At 46.9% G+C, this 19,876-nt stretch overlaps 1 protein-coding gene across 2 annotated transcripts in view; it reads right to left on the bottom strand.

Annotated features, from left to right (window-relative positions):
- LOC146346580 (zinc finger BED domain-containing protein 4-like) overlaps positions 1-19,876 on the bottom strand; it is a 56,597-nt gene that overhangs the window by 12,522 nt on the left and 24,199 nt on the right. Inside the window, exons 3-6 of one of the 2 annotated variants that reach the window (XM_084848728.1) lie at positions 17,223-17,320; positions 16,643-16,733; positions 13,361-13,412; positions 3,664-3,773 (exon numbers count right to left, since the gene is read on the bottom strand). The gene's annotated coding sequence lies outside the window, so the exon portion shown is untranslated. The remainder of the gene's footprint in view (positions 1-3,663; positions 3,774-13,360; positions 13,413-16,642; positions 16,734-17,222; positions 17,321-19,876) is intronic. The other variant, XM_084848729.1, reaches the window with a different exon arrangement.

Below are 19,876 nucleotides of genomic sequence, written 5' to 3' on the forward strand. Positions count from 1 at the left end.
GGGTTTTCACCTGCTATTGCCCACATCTTTTAACATAATGAGAGGGCAGCTTCTTGGCATCTGTTCCACCTCTTCAGGTTGGGCTTCAGTGCCCAGTGTAATCCATAATGGAACCACAATTTGCCCCAGCCAGTTTGCTGTCCCTACAGTTCATGCAATTTCTCAGGATGTATGGGATCTCAGAGAGCATCAGGTAGTTCCCACTGCAGTGAGCAACTCTAGAATTTGTTCAGGTTCAGGATTTAGTAGATCTCTTCAGAAAGCCTACTCTCTAGTGATGTCCATCGTTTGCAAATTCGCTCCTTTTGGGGACCGACTTATTCCCGCTGTCCGCCCAGTTTGTCGACTTCCATTCACAAACTGTGCTGTGTGGGGTTTTTTGGGAGGGGGTTCCCCATGAAATCTGTGAACTTTTTTTGGGGGGGTCGTAAATAGAAAGTTACACAAATTACATATGCAATTTGAGTAATTTGCAGAAATCCCGGCCGCAATTCATTTAATTTGCAAAAATTGTGGCTGTAATTTGTGTAATTTCTGCCAAGTCTGTCTGCAATTTGCACAAAATACACAAATTGTGGCCACAACATGTGCAACTTTCTATTCATGAAAAGGGGGGGGGAATCTGCAAGCTGGCCCAACTCAATCTGCATTGAGTTGGGCCAGCTTATGGGGAAGCGAGCCAAAGTCCGAGGTGGGCAGGGGGAAGCTGATGAAAGCTCAGTGAGCTCCACCTCCCCCACCACCAACCCAAAAGGCTTCCTCCGACATCCCTACTACCCTCTCTATGCCATTGCCATTGTAATTCAGGTTTAATGCACAAAGGCCTCAACTGCTCTTGGCAGCCCATGCTGTGTGTTTGTGATTTGTCCTTCTATGCACTGACTTGAAAGCAGGGCACATCTACATTACAAATTTACATCAGTTTCAAACTGGTTTCATTATTTTGATTCCCAATAGAAAATGGCTTGGGAAGTATAGTTCTTCCCCCCACCGCAAGGGAGTGAGGTACATTCAGAAATCTAGAATGTCCAGTGGGAGGGGCACCTGAGATACTTACACAAGTATCAGACTGTAACAAATGTGTCATGTAGACATCACTTGAATATAAGGTTGCCAGGTCACCTTCACTTTTAATGCATTATTAAATATGGAAACTAACAAGGAAAAGCTATGAGGAAGGAGTCCTGCTTCTTTTTAATTGAATTTCTGAAAGCCACAGAAGTACGTCTAAGAAATGGTTTGTTATTAGGGTTGTATATAACGTATTTTAATCCCTCGTTGAATATTAATAAAAATGAGTCATATGCACTTTCTGCAGCCAGAGCCACAATAATATATTATTATGTGCCATTAAAGACTTTTAAGGTGCAGGAACAATGTTCAAGACTATAAGTCTATTGAAGAGAAGAGTCTAAATAAGTTTTTACACCTTTGGGGGCATAATAGGAACAAAGTTTTGCCAGACCAGCGTCCTGGAACATGTGAAAACAGCAAGGTAAATACTCCATTTTCCTGCGATACTATCTTCTAACAGACTTATACTGATGTTTCCTATTCTGACTGGCATCAGTTCTCCAGGATTTTGGTACATCTACAATTCTATCGGGGAAGGATACCGGAGACTGAACCTTGGGGCTTTCTATGTGTGATACATGTACTCTACCACTGAACAATGGGTCCTCTTCATAGCTTGCACCAATGAAGTCCTACAGGTCTGTGCACTGTTCCACATGAAGTGAGGATGTTCTCTGTCATAGAAGGCTACCCACTACAGTGTTGGCAAGATTCCTTAAAGGTGGAATGTTTGACAACTATTGTTCCAAGCCTATAATACATAACTCTTTTGCTACTCATCATATAATTCTACAGGGGATAAAATATGCCCATTCTACAGATCCATTTCCACTTCGGACAGGGGTGGGCACATTCGGGAGGTCTGGGGGGTGGGTATTTTGCTCCTTAGACCCCCCACACACATGCACACACTCACTCACAGGTGCTGAAAATAAAAACAACAACAACAAAATGGCATTTGAGGCTGCTAGAGAGTACCCAACAGGGCAAAATCAGTTTATTTGCAAGCAAATTGTGACCCTTTTGCTGCTCCAAAGCAGTTTTAGACATCATTGTGTTTGCAAAAAAAAAATGTTGGGTGGAGACCCCAATATTTTTGAGGGGAGAGGGTTGGGGGCTGCACTGAGGGGACTGCAGGAGCCACATTAGGGGTGGATGAGCACCCCCCATCTGGATTCTCCAGGCACCTGCCAATCCCCTGCTCATGCATCCCCGGGCCCATACCACCCACACACATGCGTGCGCGCGCACTGAGCTGCCCACACTCACCCTGGGCCCATCCAGTGATCTCTGTGCTTGCCGTTTTGAAAAAAAATGGCAGGCGCAGATATGCACATATCTGTTCTGCCAGATATCTGTTCTGCCAATGGCTGATAGATGCAAGGTTACAGGGCCATTTTGCGGAAGAACAGATGTGCACATATCTGCACCTGCCGTTGTTGTTTTTTTGTTGGTTTGTTTTGCAAAACGGCAGGAGGACAGATCACCAAATGGGCCTGGGGTGAATGCGAGTGGCTTGGCAAGTAGGGGGTGAGGTCGGGGGGGCAGGGGGCTCAGCGGGTATAGCTCGGGGGAGTGGATGACGAGGGTCCACTGGATTTCCTGACCCAATCAGGCACCCACATCATCCCCAGGCCACATGCTGCCTGTCCCTCACTTAGGAGAATGCAGAAGATCCTTCAGGTAAGTTTTAGTGACAAATCTGGTTTCCCATCTAGAACAGTGTTTTGTGAGTGGAGGTAAGATCACTGTTTGGGGGGGGAGGCCATAGCTCAGGAGTACCCCACATGTTTTGCTTGCAAAAGGTCCCAGATTCAATTCCCAGCATCTCAAAGGTCCCAGATTCAATTCTCATTTGTCAAAAACAAGTCCTGCCAGACGAATCTGATCTCATTTTTTGATCAAGTAACCTCCCTTGTAGACCGTGGGAATGCAGTAGATATCATATACCTCGACTTCAGCAAAGCTTTCGACAAAGTGCCCCATGATATCCTGATGAGCAAACTAGCTCAAAGTGGGCTAGATGAAACAACGATCCGGTGGATCCACAGTTGGCTACAGAATCGGACTCAAAGACTGCTTCTCAATGGGACCTTCTCAAACTGGGGAGAGGTAACGAGTGGGGTACCGCAGGGCTCAGTCCTGGGCCCAGTGCTCTTCAACATTTCTATGAATGACTTGGAGGAGGAGGTGCAGGGAATGCTGATCAGATTTGCAGATGACACCAAATTGGGCGGGATAGCTAATACTTTGGAAGACAGAAACAAAATTCAAAGTGATCTTGATAGACTGGAGCACTGGGCAGAAAACAACAGAATGACATTTAATAGGGATAAATGCCAAGTTCTGCACCTCGGAAAAAGAAACCAAATGCACAGTTACAAGATGGGGGATATGTGGCTCTGGCTCAACAACACTACAGGTGAGAAGGATCTTGGCATTGTTGTTGATCACAAGCTGCATATGAGCCAACAATGTGATGTGGCTGCAAAAAAGGAAAATGCTATTTTGGGCTGCATTCATAGAAGCATAGCATCCAAATCATGGGAAGTACTAGTTCCCCTCTACTCGGTACTGGTTAGGCCTCACCTGGAGTACTGTGTCCAGTTCTGGGCACCACAGTTTAAGAAGGATGCAGACAAACTGGAGAGGGTTCAGAGGAGGGCAACAAAGATGATCAGGGGACTGGAAACGAAGCCCTATGAAGAGAGATGGAAAGAATGGGGCATGTTTAGCCTTGAGAAGAGAAGACTGAGGGGAGATATGATAGCACTCTTCAAGTACTTGAACGGTTGTCACAGAGAGGAAGGCCAGGATCTCTTCTTGATCATCCCAGAGTGCAGGACACAGAATAATTGGCTCAAGTTACAGGAAGCCAGATTCCAGCTGAACATCAGGAAAAACTTCCTGACTGTTAGAGCAATATGACAATGCAACCAATTCCCTAGGGAGGTGGTGGGCTGTCCCACAATGGAGGCGTTCAAGACGAGGCTGGACAGCCACCTGTCAGGGATGCTCTGACTTGGATTCCTGCATTGAGCAGGGGGTTGGACTCGATGGCCTTGTAGGCCCCTTCCAACCCTACTATTCTATGATTCTATGATTCTATGATCCAGGTGGGGCAAAGTAAGTTTCTTGTATGAAACTTTGAAGAGCTGCTGCCAACGCCCAAGCATTGGGGGGTGGGAAGGCATACTTTTCTGGGACCAGAGAGCTGGTAAGGGAGTCGGTGAGGCCAAGTTGAGAGGCAACAAGATTTGTTATGCCTCCTGTAACATGCTCTCTCAAGAATTTCTAGTCCCAGAATTCCTTGTGAACAGGCACAGAGATATCGCCATCTTTTTTTAAAAAAACCTGTCCATTCCTCTCTACTCTCCTTCCTTCTCCCTCTCTCTATCCCCAGGTATTTATTGAGCCAAATCATTATCTCTTCTCATCCTCCCTTTATCTTGACTAAACAGGACCAGCATTTTCAGCACTCACTTCAGTAATCTTGCCTTCGTCATCTTGCTTTATCTTTTCCTTGAGAGCAGCCAATTAAAGATAGGGCAGCTCTGAAGGCTCCATTGGTGGAGATGAACTCTTCCTTTTATTGCTCCTTTTCTCTTTTCCTTGAGACTTTTTCAGTGAAGTCTATTGAAACAAGGTCTTCGTTTGCAGTAGGGAATATAAACTCAATAGTCCATTCTTCCAAATCTGGAATAGACTCAGTCAGTATGAACATTTAGGCTGCTTTCCTATACACACATTCCTGGAAGTAAGCCCCATTGAACTTAATGAGGCTTACTTCTGAGTAGATATTTATAGGATTTCACTTTTAGTAGGCTATATATAATCCTATGCTGAGGTGGACAGTTATTCTAAGAAAACATGAATGTCTAGGTCAGTTTATATTGATAACATCTGCTAAGCAAATCAAGAGTGCTTATGATTCCTCATCAGAAAAAAAGCAACCAGTAAAGCATTTAGTACATGTGTATAGGAAGTAAAAAGGTAAAGGTGTCCCAAACCAGTCGTGTCACGACTCTAGGGTGCGGTGCTCATCCCCGTTTCTAAGCCGAAGAGCCAGCGCTGTCTGAAGATGCTTCCGTGGTCATGTGGCCGGCATGACTGAACACCGAGGCGCACGGAACGCTGTTACCTTTCCCACTGAGGTGGTACCTATTTATCTACTTGCTATTTCTTGCTTTCAAACTGCTAGGTTGGCAGAAGCTGGGACTGAAGACGGGAGCTCACTCCATCACGCAGCACTCGGGTCTCGAACTGCTGACCTGCCGACCTTCCAGTCTGCGGTTCAGCGTCTTAACCACTAAGCCATGGCCCTTACTCCCTTAAAATACACCCCCCCAAATCCCACACAATTAACAACTGGGGTAAGAATCCTTGTGCCTGATCATATGTGTGTTTTCTCAGAAATCCTACCTATTGATTTTATTATCTGTATCTCCAAGAAAATATGCATGGAGTGGCACCCTTAGGATGCAGGAATCACATCATGACCTGTGTACTAAAACATTCTGAGAGCAATGCATAAGAAGAGCCCTGCCTGTGGGAAAACCCACAAGTAGGACCTGAGTGCAATAGCACCTTCCTGCCCATCTTCCCCAGCAACTGGTGTACATAAGCACACTGTCTCTGGCACTGGAGGTAGCATACAGCCACCAGGACTAAGGGCCATAGATAGCCTTCTCCTCCAGGAATTAGTCTAACCACCTTTTAAAGCCATCCATGTTGATGGCCATCACTAATTCTTGCGGTAGCAAATTTCATAGTTCAGCTATGTGCTATGTGAAGAAGCACTTCTTCTTTTTTTATTATTTGTCCTGAATCTCCTACTCGGTAGCTGTAGTAGTGGTAAATAGATCATTGTGCTGATACAGGATGGTTCTTCCGATTCGGGCTGTGCAGGAACCCCCTGATCTCACTTGGAAGCTGCTTCGTGTCTTCTGAGGCAGGTCCAATCTGGCTTGGGCAGATTTGGGGGGCCCCCGACCCTCCTTGGCCCTGAACCCAAAGTGGGGTTCGGATGGCAAAACCTGCTTTGAGTCCTCTCCCAATGCCCCTGCACAACCCCCCAGCTCCTTACCTGGGCCACCTCCTCCTCTGTAGCTGCTGCAGCTGCTGTCTTCTCTGTTGCCATCCCACCACCTTCTCCATCGCACTGCCGCTGCCTTTGCTGCCACCGCCACTGTCTTTGCTGCCGCCTGCAGCTGCTGTTTCTGCCATTGTCACCCACGGCTGCTGTCTTCACCGCCGCTACCATCTCCTGAGGCCTGGACGTACGGCAACTCGTCTTCTTCCAGGGAGTCGCCATTTTTACAATGGCAGCCTCCTGGAAGTTCCAGGAAGTTGCAATTTTAAAAATGGCAACTCCCTGCAAGAAGAGTCACCGTGCATCCAGGCCTTAGGAGCTGGCAGCAGGCGGTGGCAGGCGACAAGGGGCGGCAGCAAAGACAGCAGCGGTGGCAGCGGCACAGCAAAGGTGGCGACAGAGAAGGTAGTGGTGGAGAAGGTGGCTCAGGTAAGGACCTGGAGGTGCTGGGGGGGGGGCTGGGCCAGGAGGTCTGGGCTGGGGGCTGAAGCTCCAAAGCACACTGAGTTCTTCAGTGAGCCCCGAGGTGCTCCAGGTTGCTTTGTGCCCTCTCTGCTTTGCCTCAGAAGGGGCACAAAGTGGCCTGAAGTGGCCCGCTTCGACTAGGGGCTTGGGCCTCTGGCCAAAGCAGTGCACAGCCCTACTTCTGATCTTCTTACATTAAGATACTGGAGAATTTGACATTTAAATAAAGTATCCTCTGACTGGGAAAACAAAATTCTATTGACTTTTGTGACACTGTGATAGTAAAATTATAGTTGTAGGTAGGGATGGGACAATCAGTGATGTTTGAAATCACAAAGATTCTTTGAACTCCACCATGTTCTCCACCTCAGATCACCTCACTCCCATTTTTTTTTTTAATGATCTGGTTTTGTTTTTCTTCGAACAGGGAAAGTGCACATTTTGTTTTGCATGTTTGGAAAGCACACACCCAAATGCACATTTTTTCCTCCATAGACTAAAGCAGGGACATGTTTTTGTTTGTTTTTTAAAGTGCACTTTTGCAAAAAATTCAGACACAAGTTCAAGACCATGTGGGCTTTTCCCAGAAATGTGTATGTGCTTGCATTCAGAGGTGCAAACAAGGCAAATTCGAATCAAAATGAATCAAAATGAAATTATCATACATTCCTTGTTACAGGGCTGAGCAGGGATTTAAACCTGATTCTTCCCAATCAAATTCCATTCGCTCCACCGCACCAGCATATCACCTGTTGTCAAATAGGGATATAAAATATTTGGCAAGTATGGACCAAGTATTAAAATATTCAGAGAACATTTGACATAAATATTTGCAAAAGAGAGTTTGAGTGTGTGTGTGGACAGCTTTGTGTCAGTTCAAATTAAAAGTATCCCTCGTGGAAATGTGTGGCAGTGGTACTTCTCAGGTTGGCTGCAGTACGAGTAGAAATTTCCCATGAGGCATTAAGCAAATTGAACATCACTGAGCCATATTCACAAGGCCTAGAATTTATGTAATAAGGGATGGAATAGGCCCAAAAAGTTAACCAACTTTGAGAGAAGTGACCTGTGTTAACAACTGCCTCCTTTCAAATGTCAGTGGACACTGCCGTAAAAATTGAGAGAAGCATTCCTATCTAGGTAAAGTTCCTCATGGCTTAGAAGTTATTTCCTTCCCTGATGCTTGAAATGCTGATCAGGAAATGAAGTCTGTTATGGTAATATGCTGATATTAAGAACATAAGAAGCTGCCTTACACTGAGTCAAACCACTGGACCATCTAACCCAGTTTTCTCAACACTGACTGGCAACAGCTGTCCAGGGTTTCAAGCAGGGGTGTATGGATTCCCCACCATCTGTTCTGGTGGGGAATCCATGGGGGGGAGGCGATCCGTTCCTCCCCCCTGGAATCCTCCAGAGCAGTTCTGCTCTGCTCGGATTCCGGGGAAGGGGAATTGGCTTGTGGCAATTCCCCTTCCCTCCTGCCAACCAGAGCCATTTGCCTCCTCCCTGCCCCTGCCAATTGCCTTTAAAAAAATGGCTTTAAAAAAAATGGCGATCGGGAGGATGTGCCTATAGACTTATACACAAATAGAGTCATGAATCTTGCGTATAAGTCTATGTGTCCATAGGCTTATACGCAAGATTCGCTGCTCTATATTCTGTATAAGTCTGTGGGCACATCCCCTCTGATTGCCTTTTTTAAAAAAGAGACATGGCGATCGGCAGGGAGGAGGCGAATGGCTCTGGCTGGCAAGAAGCAGCCGAGTGCCATTCTGCCTCCAGTCCTCCTGGAGCAGAGGTAAGTGGTCCTGATCCTCTGCGGATTCCTGCGGATTCCTGCTTATTTGAATCCGCAGTGGATTTCTCTGACATCCCTAGTTTCAAGCAGGAACCTTTTCAGCCCTACCTGGAGATGCTGGGGATCGAACTGGGGACCTTCAACATGCAAAGCAGGTGCTCTACCACTGAGCTACATCTGCACTACCCGATTCTGCATTTTGTGTCTTGGTCGCACAGAAGGGTGACAGGATGTTGGGACAGGCCTAGGATCTAAGACATGCTTTGCCCCTAGGGATGTATGAACCCCACTCACCGTTCTGCCCGGGGGCCTGCAGGGGGGGGAGGCGATCCGTCACTCCCCCCAGAATCCTCCCTGGCTGGATCCGCTCCACGGTGAGTCCAAGGAGCTACCGGCCGGGGCCATCTGCAGCCAGACTTCCATCCGCTGCCGGTCTTCCATCCACTGCCGGTCTGTGGACACAAATGGTGTCTCGCGTAGTGGACACCATTTGCGTCCCTGCTCTGTTCGTGAAGGGCTACGTAAATATTTATGTAGCCTATCACAAACAGAGCAGGGACGCAAATGGCGTCCGCTACGCTGGATGCCATTTGCATCCGCAGACTGGCAGCGGATGTGGCTGCAGACTCAGCGGACTGACCCAGACCCAGCCGGCAGCAGGTAGGGTCCGTCCGCGTCGAACTTTGCGGGGTGGCAGAGGTAAGGGGTCTGTCCTAAAGAATGCAGCCTCATTGGAGTCTGTGGCGGAATTCGCCGCCATCCCTATTTGCCCCTCCACCACTAGAGATATTCATCAAAATCCAATCAAAACTAGCATCAGGATTCGAAATGTTGCAATGACCTACCAATAGCATTTTCTACCAGTAGCATTTCTGCCAATAGGTCTACCAATAGCATTTTCTCTGCCTGGCACACATTAGCCCTATTCCAGCATCTGGTTTCCTGCAGTATTCCGTAAGATGTCTCTGGGAAGCCCCTAAGCAGAACATGTGGGCAATCAATCAATCTTACAGCCTAGAATCATAGACCTAGAGGGGGTCTTATATAGGCCATTGTTCAATCCACTTGCTTGTTACAGGAAATCCAGGGCTAGAAAATCCTCTATAGATGGTTGTCCAGTGTCCATATGAAGACCTCCAATGAGGGAGAGCCTACTGGTTCTAGCATCAAACCATTCTCACCATCCAGACATTTCTCCAATGAGAAAGAGCCTACTGGTTCTAGTGTCAATCCATTCTCACCATCCAGACATTTCTCCAATGAGAAAGAGCCTACTGGTTCTAGTGTCAATCCATTCTCACCATCCAGACATTTCTCCTAATTTTCAACTGAAATCTACCCATCCTGAAATTAAGTGCATTAGTTCTAGTCTTGTCCTCTGGAGCAGCAGAAAACAAGCCTTTGCCCTCTTCCACATGACAGCTCTTCAGGGAATTGAAGTCTTGTATTCTCTCCCCTATCCCCAGACTTCTTTTCTCAGACCTAATCCAGTTAGTTCAACCTTGCCTAGGATTTGCATTCCTTATCCCTGACCATCTTCTTTATGCGCATCTGAACCTGATATAGAATCATAGAATCATAGGACTGGAAGGGGCCTACAAGACCATCGAGTCCAACCCCCTGCTCAATGCAGGAAGCCTGATTCCCAGGCAGTCTCCCATCCAAGTACTAACTAGAGCTGACCCTGCATAGCTTCCGAGATCAGACAAGATCAGAGACATCCAGCCCTTTCAGTAACTACATCCTTCTTAAAGTGAACACAGAAGTGAAGGCAGAACTCCAGATGAAGTTTAACTAGTACAGAATAAAATGGAACCATTGCTTCCCATGACATAGTCTGTATCATTGAAACTAATAGGAACTAATCTAACAATACAACCTAAAATCACGTTATCATCATCCCATTTCTATACTGCCCAATAGCCAAAGCTCTCTGTGTGGTCCACAAAACTTACAAACCTAAAATACAAGATAATAAAAAACATAGCATAAAATTTTCAACATACAGAATTTTAAACAACCTAAACAGCTAAAACAATTTCAGGATGATACGGAACCTGATAAGGACAACTGATATAAATGCCCCATCATATACTTTTAAATGCTTGGGAGTGGATGTCTTAACATGGTGCTGAAAAGATGATACTGTCGGTGCCAGGTGGGCCTCAGTAGGGTAGGGGTGGTAGCAGAGTCTGGTTAGGGGATCGAGTTTAGTGGATTACTGCCAGCTAGGGCTGTATGGATTCTCCACTGTCTGTTCCAGTGGGGAATCCGTGGGGGGGGGAGATGATCCATTCCTCCCCCCCCCCCGGAATCCTCCAGAGCAGTTCCGCTCCCCTCGGATTCCGAGAGGGGGGAACTGGCTTGGGGGCTGCTTACCTTCCCTCCTGCTAGCCAGAGCCGTTTGCCTCCTCCCTGTCCCTGCCGATTGCCATGTCTTTAAAAAAAAAAAAAATGGCCATCAGGAGGATGTGCGCATAGCCTAATATGCAAAATAGAGCCGTGAATCTTGCATATAAGCCTATGGACACATAGACTTATATGCAAGATTCATGACTCTATTTGTGTATAAGTCTATGGGCACATCCCCCTGATCACTTTTTTTTTTTTAAGACATAGCAATTGGCAGGGACAGGGAGGAGGTGAACAGCTCTGGCTGGCAAGAAGCAGCCGAGTGCCGTTCCGCCTCCAGTCCTCTTGGAGCAGAGGTAAGTGGTCCCGATCCGCTGTAGATTCCTGAGGCCGGATTCCATTGAATCCACAGCAGATTTCTCTGACATCCCTACTGCCAGCTCAGCTCCCCGGGAAACCATCTTGTGGACCTCTGAGCCTGCCTCATTCGGTGTGCAATGAGTAGGGATGTCAGAGAATTCCACCACGGATCTCAGTGAGGCTGAATGCCAGTGCATTCGGCCCCCAAAATCCATGGCGGAACGAAGCCCCCCTGCCCCCCGCCCCGCAAAATGGGCCCAGAACGGAGCACCTACCTGCTGCTGTCCATGCTGCATTGCGAATGGCAGCCATGTCTGCGACCGCCATTCGCTTCTTCCATATAGCCATGATAGGCTATGTAAATACTTACGTAGCCTATCACGGCTAACACAGGGACGCCATTTGCGTCCCTGCGGAAGCCGTGATAGGCTACATAACTATTTACGTAACCTATCATGGCAAAACTAAGGGAATGCAAATGGTGGTGGCTACAGTGGCCGCCATTTGTGTTCCCCTTTTTTTTTTGCCGTGATAGCCTATGTAAATATTTACATAGGTTATTATGGCAAAAAAAGGGGGGGAATGCAAATGGCGTAGTGGCCGCCATTTGCATTCCCCCCCTTTTTTTTTGCCGTAATAGGCTTTGTAAAGATTTACGTAACCTATCATGGCAAAAAAAAGGGAACGCAAATGGCGGCCGCCGTAGCCGCCGCCATTTGCATTTGCTGTTTGTTTGGGGTTTTTGCCGTGATAGGCTACATAAATTTTTACGTAGCCTATCACGGCAAAATACAGGGACGCAAATGGCGGCAACTATAGTAGCCTCCATTTGCATCCCTGCAGGCTGCCCAGCGGCCGGATGTCCGGCCGCGGGCGGCCCCGGCTAGCGGCTCCATGGAATCTCCGCAGAGCGCAGCCTGCCAGAGAGAATTTCAGGGGGAGGGACGGAGTGCCTCCCCCCCACAGCGAATGTCACCCTTCAAAAAGGTAAGTTGCGTTCAAAAAGGTAAGTGACTTTTGTACATCCCTAGCAATGAGTTGAGAAAGCTCACAGTTTTTTGCCTCCCACCAACCCCTTACACTCTCCTTGCTAGGAGAGAATGAGGGCTTAGCAGGTGGTGACAGGGAATCCAGCAGTGGCCATTTTGAGCTTGTTCTACAAATCCCCCCTTTTGTGCGAATGGTGGCTCTAAATAGGGCCATTTATGCTAAATTAACACTTGCAATTTTGGGGAAATGGCCCTATTGACAGTTGCCATTTGCACAAAATTGGGGATTTGCAGAACAAATCCAACTGCCATTTTGCACAAAATCAACCATGCTTTAATCTATGGGATAAATTTGTGCAATTTTGGAAATTTGTTTGCAAATTTGTCGGCATTGTTTGTGCATCTTTCACATTGTTTTGTGCTATTTTAGCATTTGCACCAAATGAACATCAATAGCAAACTTGAGTGCAAATCAAGGAGAGATGAGTGGCAATGTTCAGAGACTCTTCCTGAGCTCAAACATCGCTCATTCACCCATCCCTATTTAGTGCTGAGTTGCAGACAGGATTCGGTGGCAAATCTTGTGGGACTTCTTTGCACAGCTTCAATTTACAAGCATAGAACTAATGCCTCCCCAGTCAGACAAATTATCTGGGGGACAACAGCTATTCACAACTCCAGATGGCAGTGTGTGTGTGTGGGGGGGGGGTCTGCTGGTGATCAGTTTTGAAGTTACGAGGGCAATTTCAGCTGACTGACCAAGTTGCTGACAAGGGGCAAAGGAACTTTAATGGATTTGAGAACTGAGCCCACAGAGATTAGGAGAAGATGGCGCTCTTTGGATTGACAGAAATTGCTCCCTTTTTAGTGTTGTTTAGTGTCCGTGTGTGAGAGGCAAGGAGAAAGAAAGATAGTGCTCATGCCTGAGTAAATTGCAGCTGAAATCATACACTCATGAAAGGTTATAAGCTCCCTCTCCTCCATCCCCAATGAAATAAAAAAGCATTACTCCGTTCAAACCCCTCCCTACATTTTCCCTCTCAAGTGAACAGCTTAATCTCTACTAGAGCAAGGCAATGGACAGACAAGCAAAGTACGGGCACCTTTTTTTTTTTTCATTCCACCTGGGCAATGAGGGATGTGAATGCACAGGATTCATCCAACTTGAATCAGATTTTATTTGTAAATCTAAAAATAGTTGTCCAACTGTCAAGGAAAAACACCAACCTTGGACCCTCAATTTTTCAGGTGAGCTTCCATAGTTTTGCAGCTTCAATCCCTAGGAAGGGGTGAAAAACTTGTTTCAGTTCATTTTTTACCAGAATTTTTCCAATTTACACCTCCCGGACCCAAAATTATAGCTACGCATTTGTACAGTTCTGCATTTCTTAATGTGCACACTTTTTCCCCCATTAAAGAATGAATATGAACATTAATTAAAGTTGTGCATTTTTAAAGTTATGCACTTTTAAAGTTATGCATTTTGAAAAGTGCACTCTTTAAAAAAAATCACATTTTTGGACATGAATACAAGTTCATGAATTTGTTTGTGTTTTTTTAAGTGGGGGGGGCAACATACACTCCTGTTCACCTACAGGGTTGGGAATGGGGTATTTCTGAGCGATTTGCAAACTGAAATCAAATTCTCGTATATTCCTATTGCAAATACTAGCTCGGCCCACCCCAACCATTTTCAATATCACTTCCAACATTTACAGACTTGAATGTGTGTTATGCTCCTTTATTTATATAGTGCAATTCCCTTTCCTTACCAACTGGTGCATGAACCCTTTATGCAATTCAGTATGTCATATGAGAGAAGCACACATGTGAGAAAAGTCTATGCGGTGATTGTTGGATGGCTAAGCACATTTGGTTCCTTGGTGTGAGGGGAAAAAAGAAGCTCTGAGTTATGAACACACAAGGAATGGAAGCTGTTCTTGAAATGTGTATTTACAAAATACATTCAAGCAAGTTATCATTGACACAGAACCAGAGAATCCACAGATGAGGTAGCAAAAACTGCTTCTGTTTGCTCATCTGCTTCACATTGCAAGTGTGGGATCATGTGAATAAATGTTCCATCTATATAAAAGTCTCACTGCAGAAAGGAAACTAGATGTCCAATTTTATCATATCCTTCTACAGTACTATAGTATAGGGTTGAGCACCCTCTGTGGGCCTCACCCCCTGCCATGGCCAAGGCCTGGGGGGGAATCCCTGGAGAAGAGGAATCTGAGAAAATGAAGGGATTCCCCTTTGCACCACTCATCCTCCATCAGAGGGCAAGCAGCACAAAGGGGAATCCCTCTGTCTGATTGGACTGGAGATGGGAGAGAAGATGGGGATTCCCATGCACCACTCGGCTGGAGCTTGCTGGAGCCGGCTCCTGCAAGCCCCAGGTGAGTCCTTTCTCCATGCAGAGAAGCATGGAGAAATGTGTTTTATTTTGTTTTTAAGTGGGTGGAAGATAGAGATATTGTGGGTGCCCGACTGGGTCTGGGAGTCCACCAGACTGCCCCCTGCTCTCTCCCTGGTGGATAGGGATGGGGGAGAATTTCTCCCCGAATCTTCGGGGGGCCGAGCGGCAACACATTCAGCCCCCCGAAATCGGCGGTGAAATTCTCCGCCACCCCCCCCGCCACCCCCCCCGGGATGGGACTTACCTCCTCCGAATGTCCCTCCCGGCGGCAGGTCCTGGCGGCGGTTCGGTGGGCTTTCGTCTGGGGGCGGGGGCGGCAGCCGGTCTTTCGACCAGCTGCCGCCGCCGCCATTACAGCTGAATTAAAAAAAACAAAACCCCATGATAGGCTACGTAACGATTATCGTAGCCTATCACAGCTAGATCTGCAAAGTCAGCCATGATAGGCTACGTAAATCATCACGCAGGGTGACTTTGGGGGGAAAAAAAGTGCATACGCAAATGGCGGCGGCCCATGGGCGCCGCCATTAGCGTTCCTTATTTGGCACGTCTAGTCTACATAAAGATTTATGTAGACTACGGCGAAAATAAGGGCAACGCTGCGTTGCCCTTATTTTCGCCGTAGTCTACGTAAATCTTTACGTAGAGTAGACATGCGAAAATAAGGAACACAAATGGCGGCGCCCATGGGCCGCCGCCATTTGCGTACGCGCTTTTTTTTTTTTTCAAAGTCACCCGTGATAGGCTACGTGACGATTTACGTAGCCTATCACGGCTGACTTTGAAAATCTAGCCGTGATAGGCTGCGTAAATCATTACGTAGCCTATCACGGGGCTTTTTTTTTTTTTCTTTTGAAGTTGGCGGCCGGGGAGACGGGGCGCTTCTCCCCGGCCTGAATTTCGGCCGGGCGAGGCGGGAAGCCTTCCCCACGCTCCCCTCTTGCTCTTCCGATGTGCTGTGCCACTCCCACCACATCCCCTCCATCCCTGGCAGGGATGAAAGGAATGTGGCAATGATGGCACAACATGGCAGAAGAGCAGGAGGGGAATGCTCCCCTCCTGCTCCTCCAGCACCGCCACGGCATGCAACAGTCATCCCTCCCTGTCTGCTGGGGCCAAGTACAGCAGAGAGAGAGAGCGGGACGACAGTCGCACAGTGCCAGTGGGATGGTGAGACTGAGAGGGGAGCACCATGGACCAGAGCTTTCCTGTCCCACCCTCCACCACCCTACAAAGGGTGAAAAAACAGCAGCTGGCCCAACTTGGGGAGGGCTGAGTCTAGCCAGCGGGTAGATGTCGAGTTGGAGTACTGAGGGGGGGGGAGCTGGCAAAAGCTCACTGAGCTCCACCCCACACACACCCCAACGGATTCCTCTGACACCCCTAGCCTACCTTCTCACCACCATTGTCACTGGCTGCTCTTGTTCCTCCTCCTCTTTGTCGTTGTTGCTACCGCTTGCTTTCTTGACAGGCACAGACAGCCAGTGAGCATGTAGGCATTAGCTTCTCCTCCTCCTCCCCCTCCTCCTCCTCCTCTCCCCCAATATTGTTTTGGTCAAAGTCATAGAGGAAGGTGAACAACGATGAAGAGGAGGTGCAAGTTTATGAGGCTCCTGTCAGTGGGCCCCTGCTGGGGTGTGAGGCCTTCACAGGTGCCCAACTGTGCCTACAGTTTACATCGCCCATGTACACACAATATATGGCTTGCAATCACTCCTTATCCCTGTCACTTTCTTAAACTCTTACTTTCTTTAACTACTTCTTGCAAAGACACACAACCACCTGCCCACAGGTTAGGGGCCTGCATACGTGGCATTCTCCATTTTTTTCTCACATCTACCGCCAATATTTTTTTGACCAAGTCTCAGAGCTCAAGACAGCAGCAAGGCTGACCCAGTCGGGCAAAAACAAGGGTGCAATCTATTTCAGGCAGGGCTACTGTAATGAATCCAACCTCCCCTTTCCTGTCTGGAGATACTGCTAAGTAAAGAACTTGCCCAGGCGAGGCAAGGCTGTTGTAAATCCCAAGGCCTGCATTTCTATACTCATTCTATGTATGAGAAAATTTCACTTTTTATAAGCTTTACCCAGTTCACACTTTCCAGACTGAACACAGACTTGTACGCAATCTGCGATGGAAGTCCCTCCATATCTGAGCTTGCAGTGTGATTTGCAGACCTAAAAAAAATGTGTTTGACAGCATGCGTACACTTGAAAAATGTGCGTAAAAATGTGTAGTTTTGAAAAACGCATACAAATACTTTACATTTTAATCAGCGGGAGAAGAAAGCATGCATTTCAAAGATGCACCCAGTTGAAGAGTACAGTTGGCAAAATATGCACTAAAGTATACATCATGCAATTTTATTTTATTTCTAAGCTCTCTCTCTCATACGGACTCGAGTCAGACCAAGCTTCAAGATGGAATTCAGAGAAAGTTGTTGAGCTCAGCTTCTGCTGATTTCCATACCCCTAAGGGGGATGGATTGAGGTAGAGGGCAGGGATACATTGTGACAGAAAAACTTGTCCAAGTGAAGAGATTGGGTGGCTACCTGGAGAAACACCATATTCTCAGTTTTGTGCCTTTAAAATATTTGCATCCTGTCTTTCTTTCCTGTCCATGTCAAAATTGATTACTTAATCCCAGGGCCACTACCAAAACGTACCTGCTCTTTCATTCTTATACCAAGGAAATCCAGAGGGAGGACCTGAAAGATGGCCTCAGCAGGCAAGCAAGCCTATATAGGCAGCAGATAGGCACTCTCTGAAATACAAAAGCCCAAACTTGTGAAGAGCTTTAAGGGTTGGAATTGATACCTTGGAGTGGACCTAAAAACAAACTGCTGCCACTGCAGTTGCTGCAAAATTGGTTGCCTTCGATCCTTCCTCTCTGCACCCACCAGGACAGAGATGAGCTGCAGCACGCTGCAGTAGCTGAAGCTTCCAAACCACCTGTAAGGGTGGCTCCGTGTACAGCTCCACACCTCAGCCACCTCTATTCAACGTTGATATGTGTGCTTTGCATATCTGAAAAGACAATGCAGATGCAGCGCTTTCCTGCGACATTTGCAGTGGCAAAGTCTTCCCCCTGCTGTTTCTTGACGCGGAATCAGCTTGGCTCCACCTTTGCTAACACAACAATGGTAACCTTGGAATTTGCTCTAAATGGCATCCCCGAAGTAATGGGGAGTGGAGCCTTCAGCAAAAGCCCACCATCAAAGAGATGGATATCACGGCTCTGAAGGATCATATATAAAAATAATGGGCAGTCATTATAAATGATTATGCAACACCTATTTATTAGCTGTTTGGTTGGTGCACATGGCCCTCGCCACCAGACAAAACGTGTGGTTCAGGAAAGATTTACTCACATTTCCTCTGGAACTGACCACTTGTAAAGAAAGAGAGAAATGGAATTATAAGAGAAACTGATAAAGTGCAGCTGGGAATATCCATTGGTCCTGAGAGAGCCTAGATAAATAAAATGCCTGAACATCCCTGGTCATTGTTCGCCATAATGATTGTTGTACCCTTGGTGATCTCTGCTACCCAAGATGCCAGCAATAAGATTTACCACCTTATAAATAGACCAGATCGAAAGATGATCAAAGGAAATGAATAGCGACGAAGAGCTGTAGAGTAAATTGTTGCCTCGGCCGAGTGCAAACCCAGCCTATTGAATGTGATGTGATGATGAATGGGAAATGGATGCATTTGAAGGCAAATGCTGAGATTCCAATTTGTGGGGAAAACAGGCTTTGAGCTGCTCCTCGAAACTGCAACGTATCTGTATCAAAAGCCATTGTGAGCATCCTCAGCGGTACACAATGAAATGTTGAGAAGTACAATTCCAAGTCAAAAGCTATGGGGCCCAATAGTAGCCTACCACGTAAGCAATAAAAACCCAACTTCAACAGTACTTCTGAGGTCAGATTGGCCCACATTTTTATTACCTTGAACAAGTATGAACATCTATATAATAATGGTCATGATTTAGTGCTACTTTCACAGTTACTTTGATTTAAACCACAGGAGTATAAATGCATGATAGCAACTTTACAACGTAACAATTCTAGCAGCCTTATTACTATCAGCTGCATTTAAAATATAGCAGTTAGTTATTGCATGCCCAGGACAACTATTTGCAGGTACGGATTGAGGGAGGGACCATAATTCAGTGGTAGATCACAAGGAGGCTGATCCATTAGGGCAAATGGGCACTGCTCCCAGATCTGTCTTGCCTGTTTCCTTACCGCATGTGCAGGGGAAGCTTTGGCTGCCAGTCTTCTCCTTACCTGGGGTCTCTAACATGGTACCTCTGGGCACCAATGTGCTCATGAACACCTTTCTTGGTGTCTGACCTCTTGATTTTTTAGTGCCCAACCTCCACGGACCTCCTGATATTTTATTTCGTAAGCCTTTAAAAAAACTCTCTCTCTCTCTCTCTCTCTCTCTCTCTCTGTGTGTGTGTGTGTGTGTGTGTGTGTGTAAACAGGGAGATTAGCATTTTGTAAAGCAAAGTGCTCCCCTCCAATATCATCTGTATTTGGGTTCCAAAAGAGTGGTTGTGTGCCTTGTACTTAGGTTCTTGAGCAAGTTACTTTTCATCTCACCAGTTTGCCTCCTGGGAAATGACTGCTTTGGGATCAGCCATACCCACCCTGGTATCCATTTTGGGCAAGCCATTTTGTGAGAGTACCCACAGCGGTCTCTCAAAATTCCAAATGTGCCCACTGACCCAGAAGGGTTGAGGACTGCTGAGTCAGTCCCAGTGAGTCTTGCCCTTGTGGAACTCAGCTGGCAAATTTCTCCATAGAAAGACTCACAGGAAAAAAACATTTTTCCCCATAAAGGTACAGGAGTCTCTTTATGGCAGGGGAAGGCTTTGCCCATGCAAAACCACCAGGACATGGTGGAGTAACAGGGGGAGGGAAGGAAAGATTGACAGGCCTGTTCAATGGGTTGAATCTATCTTTTTTTAATTGAATCCATTGACCAATCTGAGAAGGGTAACAGGGAGCCTTTGCCCTAGCTAATGAGCTAGTACGTGGGTTCCTGTGCTGGCCATGGCTTGGCTTAGTCTCAGTGGGCTTCGCCTGTGCTTTGCTTTCAGTCTCAAAGAAAAGCAGACCACAGTAACTCTTTTCTGCTGGGGAAGTGCAAGAGTCTTTCTTCTGTTGGCTGCAGCTACGGTATGGTGAGGAGGGGAGAGGGAGAAAACATGGACCTAGGTTTGGGGGGGAGGAATCAGGTGGGAATTGAAGACCCAGGGGCAAGGAAAGGTCAAAAAGTGAAGCAGCCTGGTGAGAGGGGTTGGTAG

Source organism: Heloderma suspectum, chromosome 4 (genome assembly GCF_057233095.1).
Source record: "Heloderma suspectum isolate Gila_16-S chromosome 4, 16-S_ref, whole genome shotgun sequence".
NCBI lineage: Eukaryota > Metazoa > Chordata > Lepidosauria > Squamata > Helodermatidae > Heloderma > Heloderma suspectum.